Here is a 17,474-nt window from a genome sequence, read left to right as displayed (position 1 = left end):
AAATATCACACAATTCCCCCCTGCGTTCCTTTTTTCCCTAGCCGAGCAGACGGAAATAACTTGGGAATAATTTATAACAAGATTTGTTATTCGTCGTTATGATTTTTTTGTTATTGGGTTGATGTTGTAATAACAGACTTATAAATTTTTTAGTTATTCTTCGAACAAATCTTTGTCATTATTTTTTGTTATTTTAACAACTAATCCGATCATCCCAATAACAGTTGGAGGTATTCTTCCACAACAAAAAATGTTATTCCAAAGTTGTTTTGGCTTTCAACCAATATCAGACCAATAACAAATTTTGTTATGATAACAAAAACTGTTATTAAACCCTAATGCAAAAATGGATTTTTCAAGAAGATTCCATAACATTTTCTGTTATTATAACAGTATTTGTTATTGAAATGGCATGAATTTTGTTTTTACCGTCTGCCCGGGTAACCCAGCAGCAGAACCAGTGCCTGCCTCAAGAGGTCATCATCGTTCTGGAGAAGAAATAGGGGGACGGGTTTTTCATGGCGCCCGGAGAGTGTATACAGAAGAAATACGAGCCGGAAAGGACTTGTTTCTCCTCATTTGCTCGGGGTGCGTGCTTTTTGTCCTTTGCTGAATTTACTGCCGCCCCGTTGGATGCTGGCTTGACAATGTAACACGTGTGTGTGTGTGTGTGTGTGTGTGTGTGTGTGTGTTTTGATACATGTAACGTGATGAATTAGGCTTGGGCTCCAAGAATGAAGAAGGAGTGAGAAACGACGCAGGTTTTTGTGACCTTTAGTTGGGATATTTCTATAGGGAAGAGCAGATGCCGTAATTTTTTTTGTTGCATCTCAAATTTTCCCAATTTTGTTTGTTGGACTCACAAATGTTCACTTTTTGAGTTATTTTAAATCATGGCCAAAATTTTCGATATTAGATTAATACAAAGACTTCCACCATCGCACAACAATCAACGACCCAACAAACGGTGGCGAAAATTCTACAAAGTTTAACTATACCACATCGTAGACGCGGCATGTTGCAACCGTTTTCCCGTTCAGGAATTCATGGAAAGACTCTTTCCGAAAGAGGCCTTTCTGGCTGTGCACAATGTGAGTGCAGTTTCCAGCTCGACAAGACGTGCCAAATTGTGCCCAGCCAAAAGCTCATAAAACCACGCTAGAAATATGGTGCGATGACGTGGTTTTCGCATCGTTGTTGGAAAATGCCACGTTCGATGCAGAATATACGGAAAACCCTTAATTTGTGTTTTTAAATATATTTTTGTTGGAAATGAATTCATTATTTTTGCCATCCAACTTATGATTTCGAAAAATCATCATGTTTTTGAAATTATTCATATTTCCGTGTACTCAAATTGCAAACAGGTAACGCAGAGTAATCTGTTCATCAACGGTCCAATCTGCCCGCAGGAACAAATTCGAACATCATAATCCCCGTCCCGAGCGCAAACGTGGCAGGCAAGGATCTATGCTTGACCGCAAGGCTCAAGTCGTAATAATAAAATTTAATCAAATTGCCCATGAATGCCGGCGTCGTTCCAGTTTTACTCAGTGTCATTTGTAGTAAATATTTTTAAATTACTCAAAAATTCTTTGGAACTAATCACTGACAGTTTAAATTTTAAGGTTTCTAGTAAAATTTAATAACCCTTTTCCAAAGCATAGTTCAGATATATGGACCGGCTAGACGAGAAGCACCACATCGTTGTCAACGGGCAGGGCCCGAGTAGATTAGAGCTAATCTTCGTGTTTTCAATCTTGATGTGGTCCCAACTCACTCACTCGCATGATACCTAGTGGCTTTTGCATGGTGGTGGTGATCTGTGCCAGCAAGTCACTTTGCGTTCGTTTCAGAAAGTTATTCTTTGCTAGGGGGAGAGGGGGAATATGCACCCCCTAAGGGAAAACTATGATTTCTCAACCATTACAGCATTACTGTGGAAGAATTTTGTTCGATGTTCAAACACAACTATTATTCTTCGTCATCCATGTGAAAAAAGTCTTAAAAAACCTCAAAATTATTCGAAAATATCAAATTTCTAAAAACATTTTTGATTCATTTCAAACAACCATGCGGGGCAATATGCACCGCAACATTGGGGCAAAATGCACTACAACAATGGGGTAAAATGCACCGGGTAAAAGCTAGATGACACCGCTGTTTTTACAAAGGAGCTTCACAGCGGTGCATTTTGCCCCGACCACGCTTTTTGCAGAAAATTTAATAAAAAATGCATTTTTTGATGTTTTTGGACTCATCTATCTACAGAATAATGAAGATTATGGCAAAAACTATATACCTCAACACTTACAATATCTATAAATGCTTTTTATATTGTCCAAAAATCATAGGGAAAGTTCAATGAAAATTAGATGAAAAGACAACATTTTAAAGTTTTGTAAATAACTTGAGCTGTTTTTGTACTGCGATGCTCAAATTTTTCCAGCATGGTTTAGCAATGTTAAGCTTCCAATTTCTATGATTTTTCCCCGGAAAATTCTTCCAAATACCGAGAAAAGCAGGGGATGCATTTTGCCCCGGGGGTGCATATTACCCCCTCTCCCCCTAAAACAAAACGTAAATCAAGGAAACAAGTCTTTACAAATATTATGTCCATAAAAAAATGTCTGAAAAAGCTTTTGATCGTATCATTTTTAATAGAAAATTAGGCCGTTGCAAATATTTTTCAAAGTTTATGTCGAATTTTTTTCGAAAAACTTCAAAATTTTAATGAAAATTAAAGTTTAATCAACTGGAAACCAGTTTAAATGCATTTTCCTGCGTTTATAATCATATTTAGCATGTTTGAACTCCTTTGAAAACATTTTAAATTTTCATAAAATACCAATGTACAGTCCCAAGAAAAAAAATTTTTGCGAAAAAAAATCATCATCTTGATTAATTGGCGGAACATCTTTAACACTACTTGCAAGTGTAACGTCACACGTCGAAAAATTACATGTCACATCATGTAGATGGGCAATGTTTGTAAACAAAGTGAAATAAATATTTTTAAGTGGTGCTGACAAGGAAATTCACAAAAAATCATCAGCAGATTGATTTTCTTTAAGAATTTCGGAAGCGATTCTCTCTTGCGTGATTTGCCCCTCTCTCTTTCGCGGGTGAAAAAAGTTCGCAAGTGAAATTGATTTTTTTGGTCTTCTCTGACAGCATCCCTCAGTTTTGTTCCTTGCACAAAAAAAAAGTACCCTACAATAACATTGATTCTCCCTCGAAAACACTCGCATCCAAACCAGGGGGCCGTGACAGTTTCTCTCTGTTTCATCATTGCTTTGTGTTTGCAGTTTGAATATTTCATTCGATTTGATGCATATTTTGCTGATATTTTATTCATCAAACACATTTTTCCCCCTTCCCCCTTGACCCTCAAACCAACGGGATTGTTTCTGCAGTATCACAACGCTAAAACAAACTCTGGCATACATTAGGGTGCCCAGAATATGGGAAAAATATATCAAAATTTGGTTCCACATTGTGGGTATTTGAAGTATTTCAAGCATTATCAATTTAAAAAAAAATATATATGGTGAAACAAATGTTTTACTGATTTAGTTGGTGAAAGCGTATTTCAAAATCAAACATTGTCAAAAGTCTGATTATTATGAGGAATTGAATGGTCTTTTGTGTTTCATTATTACACATATCAAAATCGATTTTCCAGCACAGCATTATTTTAGTTCCTTTTGGGGTCCTAAACAACTCCCCAAAGTTTGGGAACGATTGGTTTAGTCCTCACTTTGCGCAATGCGATTCAATTTTCCATACAAATTTATATGGGGAAAATCATTTTTTTGAATTTTGATATTTAAAAAATCCAAGTTTCACGCTATACTAAAAGCGGATTCATATTCGGATGCTCCGGAATGTGCTCTACAACTTTCCCGAAGAGAGTATGGTGCTAACTTGCTCCTATAAAAAGATACAGCGTGTTCAAAACTCGTCTAAAACGTGTTTTTTGATCGAAAATCACGTTTTAGACGAGTTTTGAGAACGCTGTATCTTTTTATAGGAGCAAGTTAGCACCATACTCTCTTCGGGAAAGTTGTAGAGCACATTCCAGAGCATCCTTATATGAATCCGGTTTTGATATAGCGTGAAACGTGGATTTTTTAAATATCAAAATTCAAAAAAATGATTTTTCCCATACAAATTTGTATGGAAAATTGAATTGCTTTGCGCAAAGTGAGGACTAAACCAATCGTTCCCAAACTTTGGGGAGTTGTTAAGGACCCTATAAGGAACCAAAAAGTTGCTGTGCTAGCCAAATTTGGACAACTTTATTTTTTTCCATACAACCATATTACACCCTAGTGTTTCATATGTTTATAGGACATTAAAAAAAAACTCTAGAATTGGATCTAAAGGGTCCTTTCAACCTCGAGTGTCATCAGAATAATCTCAGCTAAAATTGACATTGGGGCCTAAACAAGCAGGAACAGCAGTTTTTCCGTTGGACATCCTAGTATACAAACACACAATCACAACTTTGACCCCCTTCCCCACTCCTTGTCGGAGGAGATAAAAAACAAGGGGTGGAAAACAGTGACATAAAACCAGACAAAAGAGCTCAAATCGAGAAATGGATAGTTATAACTTTGTAGTGGAGGATGCTGTTCGATTTCTTGTTCTAATTTAAGGCCGTACTTACGTAAGTTAATTCTTGAATATCTTAATTGTACCAAAATTCCTGCAAATAATACAAAATTCATGCAGGTCATAAAAAAATTATTATAAAACAAGTAGAGCTTTTTTTTAAATATAAATTTATTGAAAAACAGAACAAAAAAAAAATATTTTGAAAAACATATTTTCATCAAACGTTTTAACAGAATCGAATCTTCGCTGTAGTGCTATCTTGTCGCACGTGAATTTTGGGCCAAATTTTGTGCAGCTCACAATGTTCACCCTTTGACATTCAGAGATCCCCAAAATTCGATTTCAATCCTGAGATATTCAATAAAAACCGAAAAAACTCCGTGCATTGTTGTCGCACCTCATATGAAAAAAGATTCAATCTTGTCGTGCTAACTTGACACACCCTGAAAATTGTGGTAAGTGCGACAACTGGCCAAAGACATTTCAGGTCAGAACGCGTTTGACACACGTATAAGCCCGACTACCGTAAACATTTCGTCAGTTGTGTGCTATCTTGTGACAACGACCGTTCAGTACTTTTCGAGAAAATCGATTTTTGAAGTTTGTTGGTAAATAATTTCAAAGCTATGAATGATAGAGCCAAACTTTTTGCAATCAGTTCGTATACTATCGCTTAACAAACGCTCCAAGTTTCAACTAATTTGGTTATACCAGTTAAAAGATACAGTAAATAATGTAAACAAAAATCTGAAAAGCACGTGTCACAAGTGTGTTTCGAAAGTAAAATTGTACTACGTGTCACAAGTGTGCACAGAATTCCCATACAAATTAAAACAAGCTCATATTTTCAAAAACAAAAGGTTGCATTGCCTTTAGAAAGTATGTGTGTACATAAATTTGTGAAAAACAAGAAAAAAATTCCACATTTTCCAACAACATGTATGACGTGTCACAAGTGTGCATGATAATTTTGATGATAAATTGGTCTATGTCACAAGTGTGTATTGCGATATCCGGGAAATGGAAGCGAGTTTCCAAAATCGGGTTAAAGCATCTTGTAGTGTTTGTTAAGTATAGCATAACGTCATCATTAACTAATTTTCGACCAAAATGGTCTATGTCACAAGATAGCACACAGCTGACGATTTGTAATTATAACTCGGGACTCCGACAACCCATTTCAACCAAACTTCGGGACAACGCACAGAATGGTCAAACAAAACGTGTTTGTTATTGTTTACATTGCGTGCTAAAACGCGTTTTTCTCGAAACGCACAAAAAGGGACGTGCGACAAGAAAGCATGACAGCGTCGAAATGTTCAACAAACTTTATTCTGAAAAGTACGACAAAAACTGAACTCGATCTAACAAAAAAAGGCAAAAAGGGCTGCGGATAATCATGTGCTGTCGACAAAAGTTGAAACACTAGCAGACATCAAAAGTGGGGAAATCTATAGGGAGGAAAAAAAGCCGACAGTGTTAGCAGAGAATCTGAGGGTGGAATGGAAAATGGTTAGGATTGATAAAGGGGGGTGGGGGTGGTGAAGGAATATGATATGAACCTCAGCGAGGACGTGAGTTGACCATAAGTAATGGTACCTCAAAGTTTGTATTTTTCTTTTAATAGAAAAATAAGTAATTTGATGTTTTTTAGATTGTAATTGATAATCAACTCTATAATACCCAACAAGCAATGGATAGTTAATAGTTCCAAACACGTGTTAATGTAATCCAAACACGTGTCTATAAATGTCCAGTAGGGTGCCCAGAAAAAATGACCTCCTGCTCCACATGCGGAAAACGGGGTTTTGGGTTATTTTAATTAAGCATCTGTACCAATTTTTAGCGAAATTTGTTAAGACTAATCCAAGGATACCCGAGCCTGAAGTTGGTAAAAAAATCATACAAAAATTACTTTGGTATGTTCTACAAAGTTGTAAAAAAAATATCACATTTGGGAATATTTGGATGGTAGACAAAACCGTAAGAAAATTGGGATCTTCATACATTTTTTCGATTTTCCCATACAAACTTCACCTTCGAGTATCAATGGGTAAATGTTAACCGATTGTGCTCATATTTGGTCCAGAGTCCTGAAATAGCTCAAGGAAGAATAATCAGCGTGTGGAGCAAGGTTTTCAATAAAAGTCCTATATTCTGGGAACCCCAATGTCCAGTCATTTGACTTAATTTAAATTTCAGTAGGATATTTGCGTAATTTGAAGTAGGGGAAATATACCCTTTCTAATCAAACACCTATCTTCGTCATATGGAGAGTTTGATGCTCGATTAAAGCTCCAAAAATACTATTTAGGCTGTAAACTTACCAGCAACAGCACCGCCTCGAGTAAGCACGCAAATGTATGCCACTTACTGGCCAAAAAGATCAAATTTAATGCACTTTTGATCATAATTTCTATTTTGCGAGACCATTTCTCATCATTTTGGTGGCACACACATCCACACACAAGATCAGAGGTTGACTGCTTAACGAAAGTCGCCATCAATATCATTTCACTTGCGCTAACGATTTTAAAGCGCTTAAAATATAAAATTGCTTCCAACTACCGGCAACATGTTCCTTTCACCATTACTTAGTCACTCACTTGAAAAATAATCCCGAAAAATGTGAAAAATTAGCAAGCACCATCAAAAAAACAAACGCGCTATGTTTTTTGACGTTTCAATTTTGACCACCCATTCCAAACGAAGGCTGAAGAAAACCGAGCGAGAAGCGAAGGCAAATAAAGAACAAAGGGTGGCCACCAACACCACCAGCAGCGCTTGTGGTGTTGCCAGGAAACTTTCTCTATAAATGCTACTTTTCGTGAGTGTTCGCTCAAAATTTCATCAATTTTGGCAGCACGAAGCAGACCCAAACAAGCGTTGGAAGAAAAAAAGAACTAAGCAGAAAATAGAAAAATGGGCGTGGCCCAATGCACACGACTGATTAGAATGCGTTTTTGAAATATTTTTTTAAAATGCTTGTAAAAGGAATAGCATAACTTTTAATAAAAGTGAAAATAAACAGAAATGTTCACAAAAAGTTGCTCTACTCGTTGGTGTACTTGGTTTTACTGAATTTCAAGGAACACTCCAGATTATCCAGCATCATTCAAACAAGACCGCTTATTAGGCTTAAAATGGGTTTATTTCCCCTAATCGCCATTGTTTACCACCAATTCACCACTAGTTTACCACCAATTCCAATCATATCGATAAAAGATTAGTAACGACAAATCGAAACCCCAACAGTCCTTGCATTCAATATCGATTATAATCCTCCGTAATAATCGCTACCCCTTTACCATTTCCGTTAGTCGTTTCCCGGGGAGCCCACTAATGATGGGCCTATAGCACTAACGATCATCATCACCGGCGGAGTCATGACGTTTGACACTATCGGCAGTCGGCGAAAATCGGGTCCATTGAATCGAAATATCCATGCTGTGTAGGAAAATCCTTCCACCTACGGGTAACCGAGGACAACGTGTCGGAATGTGGCCCACCGCCTGATCCTGGCCTAACGGTACGGCCTAAATGGTTTTGGTCACCGTGCTCGTTCTACAAGGGTTTATCTTCATCTGTTTCGTGGAAAAGAAGCTTTCTGAAAGGCGTTGGGTGGATTGTATTGTGTGGTTGGGGTAGGGCCTGCCTGTTGTTTTTTTTTCAATAATGAAGATTCAATTGAATTCAATTCAAAGCAGATTTGAAGAAAAAAAATTTAGCAAATTGAACGAATAAAAGAACCACCCTATCACTTCTCAAAAACTCTGAAATAAATAGAGTCCTGTATAGAGTGTCCAATTTCCCGTTTCGGGAAAAAAATCCTAAATTTCCCGGGAATTTCCGAAGTTAAAGCGGAAGTATACATTTTCTTTACTTTTTGGTACTTTCTTTAAACTTAAAAAAAAATGAAAGCACTACGTTTTATTTCATCAAATTCAATTTACTGTTCTTATTGAACTTATCAGTTCGTCTAAAAATTTCATGTCCAAATTTATTTCAGATGATATTAATTTCTGAAGCATTCACAACAAGGAACAGATCTTGTTTATGTGTTGGGCAACAATAATTGCGATATTATGAAATGAAAATAAACAATTAAAATGTGTTATATCATTTGAAAATCAGGTAATTCTTCCCTCCAAGATCATTTTTTTTTACTTTTTGTTTACCATGACCAAATTGGAAGAAAATTGAATTGGTATCATTAAATGTCTCTAAGAGGATTTTTGCAGGAAAAATTCGGTTAATTTGTTTAAAAGTGTTCGAGAAATAACAGTTAAAAGTTGAAAATTAATAGAGCACTAGAGCTACCAAGGGCGTAAGATTTAATTAAATAAACTACTTCGTATTATATATAAAAAGTGCCCAAAAAATGCAAACATATTTCAAATACTCGCTCCAAATATTGAAAACTTTGAGTTGTGATTACATAAAAGTGGTATTTCAAGTGAATAGCAGATTTTTTAGGTAAATTTATTGCTTATCGTTTTATTCATGAGATTCTGGATAAATTAGTTGCCATGAAAAACATATTTTCTATATTATTTTTTTCATTTCAATGTTTTGCCATGAAAAACACATTTGCTGCATGATTTTTTTTTATTTAATCTAAATTATCAATTTTATTCTTTATCATATTCTCTCAAACTGATCACAGAGAAGTATTCAAAAGCAATTTTATCGTTTTGGAGCATGGATTCATTTTACTCACTCTCCAAAAACTTTGATTTAAAAAGTTATACCTAGCTATTTCTTATCAATACAAAATACTTATCATTATTTTTGATATTTTAAATGAATTTTCAGATATTTAGAAAATTTATATATTTTCTTGAAGTTGAATGTTTTTAACAAGCAGCCAAATCAGAATTTTCGTAATTAAAAGACGCAACTTTTAGTACCATAACATCTATAGGTCATCGCTGAAATTTTAAAGTTATCACAGTTTTAGTGAAAAAATCCGATTTTTTGCCGTTTTCGTCATTTTCCCATTTTTGCGCGTCGCTCGTCGAAAAATCCAGTTTTTATTTTCAAAAAATCGTATCTCAGAGTATCGAAAACATAACTTTACCGTTTTTTGATATGTTATATGAAATTTTCCGAGGAATCCGATAAAAATATTTTCAGACATAGGCTCTTTGGCCCCGAGGCCTTCAAAACAGCATTTTAAGTTTTCATACGACCTTTTAAATGTTAAGCTAGATTTTTGACAGCTAAAATCGGATGAAATGGCGCGGAGATATGACTTTTTGAAAAAAGTGGTTTTTGCGAAAATCTACGAAAATTGCAATTTTTCGAACCACCCTAACACGGCGTAGGTCACCCTAATGGCCAAACAAAAAAACGGGTTGAATTATTTCGGCCAAGGATCCCCCAGAAAAAAATCGATCGGTCGGAGAACTTTTTTTTCGAATCATGCTGTTTTCGTGGGGAATTGCTGAATAGTTTTATTTCGGCATTTACCGCATCCAATAGACAAGAGCTAATTAATAGGGTCTAACTAGTCTGGAACATAAAACCAGGTGACAATAAAAGCCAAATAACTTTTAATAAGGTTTAATGAAAGTTTTAAGTGGGTCTTGAAATCCATAGGCAGTTTTATCGCATGCTTTTTTAAAACCAAGGGTGTTCAAGTGCCTGTCAAGTGCCATTACCCGAGCAGGGGTAAATAACACGGGAATACCAAATTTTGGTATTACTTGGGCAAATAACAGCGACCAAAATGTGCCCTTGGTTGCCCAGTAATAGATGGTAAAATACCATGAAATCATACCAAAGTCTAGTATGTGGAAGGGCACAACAATACCAAACCATGTTATTTCAAAGGTAAAATAATACCACAAAATAAAATCATTTCAATACCAAGTTGAGGTCTTCTGGATTTTTGAACATTGCTTGAATACCAAAACTTGGTATTGTCATGGTTTTAATTTTAGGTATTCCCGCGCCCTTGGAAAATCATATTTTGGTATTCCTGTGGTCTTCCACAAACATGATATTGGTTTGATTTCATGGTATTTTACCATCTATTACTGGGCAACCAAGAGCACATTTTGGTCGCTGGTATTTGCACAAGTAATACCAAAATTTGCTATTTTCATACCATTTTTTGTGCAGCAGTTGCAGTTAGTGAAAAAAACGTAAATGATCCTTATGCAACAACCAAATCTACTCACCTGATGATTCCATGTTGTTTTTAGTGATATTCTTCACCACACCGAATGCATTTGTCATTGATGAACGGCTGTACTTGAAGTTCTTGAAGCTTCTGAAAAATAACAAGATTGAAAAATAAGTATTATTAAAATGAAACTGGATTGAAATTCACCAAAATTCATTCTGTTGATTGACTCGTTTTTCAAAGTATTTGGTTATCCCAACTTAGAAAAATTTCAACGTTTTTGAAAAAAATGTTAGTGGGTATATCACAAAAAAAAATTAAATCAGCTTTAACATTTTTGGATTTCAAGTCATTTTAGCGCAAAATTAATTATCTCGTCAAAAATTTAAAAAAAAATCCATAGTTTCAGAGAAAATTGATGAAACCTTTCAATACCAAAATAATACCAAAATGTGGCATCCTGACTTAGAAATTTTTCCACAATGTCAAGTCATTTCTGTAGGGGGTATATCAAAAATGTTTAAAATCAAGTTTGAAATTTCCGGTTTTCAATGAAAGCATTCGCTTTGAGATATCATTTTAGCGCAAAATTAATTATTTTGTCAAAATTGGTCAAAATTTTCCCATAGTTTCAGAGGAAATTGATAAAACACCTTAATACCAAAATAATACCAAAATGTGCCATCCTGACTTAGAAAATTTTCCACAATTTAAAGTCATTTCTGTAGGGGGTATATCAAAAATGTTTAAAATCAAGTTTGAAATTTTCGGTTTTCAATGAAAGCATTCGCTTTGAGACCTCGTTTTAGCGCAAAATTAATTATTTTGTCAAAATTGGTCAAAATTTTCCCATTGTTTCAGAGGAATTTGATAAAACACCTTAATACCAAAATAATACCAAAATGTGCCATCCTAACTTCGCTTTGAGACATCATTTTAGCGCAAAATTAATTATTTTGTCAAAATTGGTCAAAACTTTCCCATAGTTTCAGAGGAAATTGATAAAACACCTTAATACCAAAATAATACCAAAATGTGCCATCCTGACTTAGAAAATTTTCCACAATTTCAAGTCATTTCTGTAGGGGGTATATCAAAAATGTTTAAAATCAAGTTTGAAATTTTCGGTTTTCAATGAAAGCATTCGCTTTGAAACCTCGTTTTAGCGCAAAATTAATTATTTTGTCAAAATTGGTAAAAATTTTCCCATAGTTTCAGAGGAATTTGATAAAACACCTTAATACCAAAATAATACCAAAATGTGCCATCCTAACTTCGCTTTGAGACATCATTTTAGCGCAAAATTAATTATTTTGTCAAAATTGGTCAAAACTTTCCCATAGTTTCAGAGGAAATTGATAAAACACCTTAATACCAAAATAATACCAAAATGTGCCATCCTGACTTAGAAAATTTTCCACAATTTCAAGTCATTTCTGTAGGGGGTATATCAAAAATGTTTAAAATCAAGTTTGAAATTTTCGGTTTTCAATGAAAGCATTCGCTTTGAGACCTCGTTTTAGCGCAAAATTAATTATTTTGTCAAAATTGGTCAAAATTTTCCCATAGTTTCAGAGGAATTTGATAAAACACCTTAATACCAAAATAATACCAAAATGTGCCATCCTGACTTAGAAAATTTTCCACAATTTCAAGTCATTTCTGTAGGGGGTATATCAAAAATGTTTAAAATCAAGTTTGAAATTTCCGGTTTTCAATGAAAGCATTCGCTTTGAGACATCATTTTAGCGCAAAATTAATTATTTTGTCAAAATTGGTCAAAATTTTCCCATAGTTTCAGAGGAATTTGGTAAAACACTTTAATACCAAAATAATACCAAAATGTGGTGTTCGACCATTGACAAATTCTGCAATTTTGCAATATCCAAACAATTCCTTAAATTGATATGATACCACATTTTGCTCTTGCATAATCCTTAAGACAAATTTTTAAGGGTCCAGGAATACCAAAATTTGGTATTGATACCAGAGAAAGGTATTATTACGCATTTCCCTTGTTATTTACCCATGCTCGGGTAGGCATGCAAAATGCTTACTTAAAACCATAAGCTCCTTAAAAAAGTATTTACCGCGGCCAAATAGCAGTGGAGCAGTTCTCTACGGAATCGGTCTTTTTTCTTTAATTTTAATTTTTGTATTTTTTAATCCGGCTGAAACTTTTTTGGTGCCTTTGGTATGCCCAAAGAAGCCATTTTGCATCATTAGTTTGTCCATATAATTTTCCATACAAATTTGGCAGATGTCCATACAAAAATGATATGTGAAAATTCAAAAATCTGTATCTTTTGAAGGAATTTTTTGATCGATTTGGTGTCTTCGGCAAAGTTGTAGGAATGGATATGGACTACACTGAAAAAAAAAAATATACACAACTTGATTTGCAAAAAAACACTATTTTTAATTTTTTTTATTTTTTTAAATGTTTAAGGGGACATCAAATGCCAACTTTTTAGAAATTTCCAGGTTGTGCAAAAAATCTTTGACCGAGTTATTAATCTTTAAATCAATACTGATTTTTTTTAAATCGAAATATTGGTTACAAATTAATTTCAACTTCATTTTTCGATGTAAAATCAAATTTGCAATCAAAAAGTACTGTAGTGAATTTTTGATAAAGTGCACCGTTTTCAAGTTATAACCATTTTTAGGTAACTTTTTTGAAAATAGTCGCAGTTTTTCATTTTTTTTTAAAATAGTGCCCATGTTTACCCACCTTTGAAAAAAATATGTTTGAAAAGCTGAGAAAATTCTCTAGATTTTGCTTTATTGAACTTTGTTGATACGACCCATAGGGGAGTTTGGGGTAGTATGGACAGTGGGGGTAATTTGGACACCCCTTTAAAAATCACATTTTCTTCGGATTTAAAGTGAAAACGGCAATTGAAGTGATAAGGCTAGTACTAGTAATGGCCTAGGAGTATGGTCAAACCAAAAAAGTTGGAATGGGTTAAGTAGTTTTGGTATAATATGTTAAAGTTTCCAAAAGCCGGTTGGCACTGTCTTAAGTTCTAATATTTGAGGGTTGGGAAATAAGGTTTTGCAGGGATTATATGGCAAAAAAGTGAACAATCTTGTTTTAAGGGGGTTGCTTGGTCGTTGCTTAAGATATGTACGTATAAATATTGTGCATTTTATCAATTTTTATCATCAAAAATTGCAATTTTTGATAGAACATGCTACGGGGGTAATTTGGACATGGCTTGTGGGGTAATTTGGACATACCTGAAAGTCTAAAAAGTAACTTTGATGGTCGGTTGAGTTTTTAAAGGTATTTAATTAAATTTTGAGGGATTTAAAATGTCAAAACACTCAAAAAGGAATGTGAGGAATGAAACTTTCACAAAACCCCTATTTTTTTTATTTAGATATTTTTTTTTCAATATTTGAATGGATGAAAATCTGACTACTGCACATTTGGTGTTCAACTAGACTATAATGTTGATTGTGTTTAATCAATTTCTTTGACATTTTTGATTTCTATGCTGAATTACAATATTATTTAAATTTGAAGGACTACGGAATGTATAATTAAAAAATGAATGGTTTCAGGTTAATTTGTTCCAAATAATGATTGATTTAGATAAATCTAAACGATACCTTAATCACTAAAAACTAAACTTGTGCCTAATCCAGAATCAATGTTTAAATCATTACAGAATGAATGATTAAATTATGTATACTACACTGAACTATTTGTTATCTTTCTATTGATTTATAGTTTTATCACAAAATCATTATATAAACCTTTGATGAAATATTATGAGCAAAATCACTTAAAAATATAAAGCAATTACAAAACCAGGTTGAAGGTTAAAAAACATGCTCAAAAAATCAAATGTTAAACTTATTCTTCAACATGTGTCTAAATTACCCCACGAAAGGTGTCCATATTACCCCACAAGGCATGTCCAAATTACCCCACAAGACATGTCCAAATTACCCCATAGGGGTGTTCATATTACCCCCACACAAAAATGTGGGGGTAATTTGGACACCTTTTAATTTGTGCGATATAAATGGGGTTTTCATCAAAATTTATCGAAATAAATTACATTTTTCCATAAAATATGGTCTCTTTTATCCTCTGGTGTCATCCACATTCCTTTAAAATATCCATACAGCCCATGGCAGAGCTATTTCCTTAGGGTGTCCAAATTACCCCACACTCCCCTAGTTGCTGAGATATTGCCATGCAAAGGTTAAAAAACAAGAAAATTGATGTTTTCTAAGTCTAACCCAAACAACCCACCATTTTCTAATGTCGATATCTCAGCAACTATAGATCCGATTTACAATGTTAAAACATGAAACATTCGTTAAATTTCCCAATCTTTTCGAAAAAAATATTTTCAAAAATTTTAAACCAAGACTAACATTTCAAATGGGCGTAATATTGAATGTTTGGCCCGTTTGAAATGTTAGTCTTGATTTAAAATTTTGGAAAATATATAATAATAACTTTGCCGAAGACACCAAATCGATCAAAAAATTCCTTCAACAGATACAGATTTTTGAATTTTCACATATCATTTTTGTATGGATAGCTGCCAAATTTGCATGGAAAATTAAATGGACAAACTAATGATGTTTGAATTTTTTTTAATGAATTGCGATAAAAAAAAATCATAAAAACTTTAATAACAAAAGAATTATTTTTGATGAAGCGAGTTGATTTTTTGGCTCACAGGAGGATCTCCCTCACATTAATCTATAAAATTTTAACCGCAGCTGAAATTGAGCCACCAGATGCGAGAAATAAGCTCGCACATTAATTTAATTTCCTTCAATATAATTTATTCCAATATCACCATTTTTGCAAACCATCTCCATTTTATCATTGGTCAAGATTTTCTGAATAAAACCTGTTTGGCATAAGACGTTTGAAGACGTATGAAATGTCATTTTTCCACAACTCCTGACTAGGTTTTAACAAAGGTTTTATTAAGGCTTTGAGGAGTTTGTTAAGATTCAGTTGTAAAGCCTTGTACTCCTATGAAGGTTTTATAAATAGGCCGTGACAACCTTTTGCGGAGGTCCTGTTGGATTTTAAGAGGGGTTTATCGGGGTTCTGGGGAGGCTGTTACGACTAAGTGGTTTTAATTATTTTCAATGTTGGTTTTGGCTGATAGGTTTTATAGCGGCTGTGACGGCTACGATAAAACCTATAATGTTACTTGAGTTACCTTTTAAAACAATTTGCAGCTTAAAATGGTGATAATTTCAAAATTTAAAATGTGTCAAATGGAACTTAAAACATAAAATAAAGTGGTGTAATGTTACCCTTCAAACTGAAATAACTACTAGTCTCCCTCCAAATTACCCCTCCAACCAAAAAAATCATTAAAAATGAAAATTTAACGAAAATTTTGATGGAAAACAAACAACTGGGTGTTCTAAGGGACTATCCATAAACCACGTGGATACTTTAGGGGGGGAGGGGGTCAGAGTTTCAAAATATGTCCACGATCCATACAAATAAGAAAAATGAACCATTCTCCAAGGCAAAGACATTATTTTTCAACCGTGATATTCCTAGCACATGTTTGTAAGACCCCAAAAATTTCTTTTTGCAATTCCGTCGTGAAACTACTTACTTTTCCTGACAATCTCGAGCGACGAAACGGCCTACTTTTTCTAGCAAAATTAACATAATGGAAATTCCTTTCAATACTAGTGCTGAAAAGTTATAATTTTCCCGTGTTTAGGAAATCATTTTGAGCAACTTTTGTTCTGCAAAAAACTTTACTTCTCTTTTTTTATATTTTTCTTGTTCGATTTTTTAGTATTTTAATTTTGATTTATCTTGTTTAGTTTATCTCTGTTTTTAGTAGTATTTGATCTATTCTACCACCTCCTATCATTACATTTTGCCTTTGTATATTTTCAAGTTTTTATAGTCACTTTTAAGTTTTTTTGCTTGATTTTCAAATTTTCTGTTCTAGAATGAAACCAGTATCATTTAAATTGTAAGAAAATGCGTAGAGGCATAGTATGGAACACTACCAAGAATACTGCATACTTATTTTTACTAAAAATGTTAGTATAAAAGACAGCCAAAGTTGACCCCTAAAAAATGTCATTTTTAAAAACATTAACAAAGTCACATAAAACAAATAAACATTCCAACCCTAAAATTTCCTAAAATTTTAAGAGTTCTTCTTTCAAATGCTTTTTGAAGATCAAAAATTGGTTGAAAAATTGAATTTTGGCGAATATTTTAGATCGAAACCAGTCTAAAGGCGAGGTTGGATTGTAGAGGGGTAACACATGGATGTTTGACATTAAATTCCATGCAAAAAGCGTTTTCGGAATTGCAAAAAAAATGTTAACCTCGTTGGACAAATGTGCGACTGGTGTTGAAAAAATCTTCTTTTTGCAACTTGTTGCATAAACTATACTATTCCATTGATTGGTTGACCAATTGAGTCCACCAACTCTTCCCCGTGCAGGTTTTTAAACAGGAATATTAGAAAACGTAAATTTTCCACCCGTTTTTCCTCACTTTTTTTTTCGTTTCGTTTGTATTATGATAATTTAAATTTCTGGCAATAATCGGGGGAAAAATTTCACAAAGATTATATTTTGGGTCCACTGATGGATTAGAACCAAAATTAGAACCTTTGTGCGGTCCGATTGATCCACACAGACTCAGAAAATAGCTCTTTGGTCAAAAAATCCTTACGCCCCTGTATTGCAACATTCG

The 17,474-nt window shown here is 34.0% G+C and overlaps 1 protein-coding gene across 2 annotated transcripts in view; it reads left to right on the top strand.

The window, feature by feature from the left end:
- Window positions 1-17,474, top strand: part of LOC120432597 (RNA-binding protein 1) — a 454,616-nt gene that overhangs the window by 232,070 nt on the left and 205,072 nt on the right. The gene's annotated exons all lie outside the window — the stretch shown is intronic.

This window comes from Culex pipiens, chromosome 3, assembly GCF_016801865.2.
Source record: "Culex pipiens pallens isolate TS chromosome 3, TS_CPP_V2, whole genome shotgun sequence".
Classification (NCBI taxonomy): Eukaryota; Metazoa; Arthropoda; class Insecta; order Diptera; family Culicidae; genus Culex; species Culex pipiens.
This window is presented reverse-complemented; position numbering and strand designations above follow the sequence as displayed.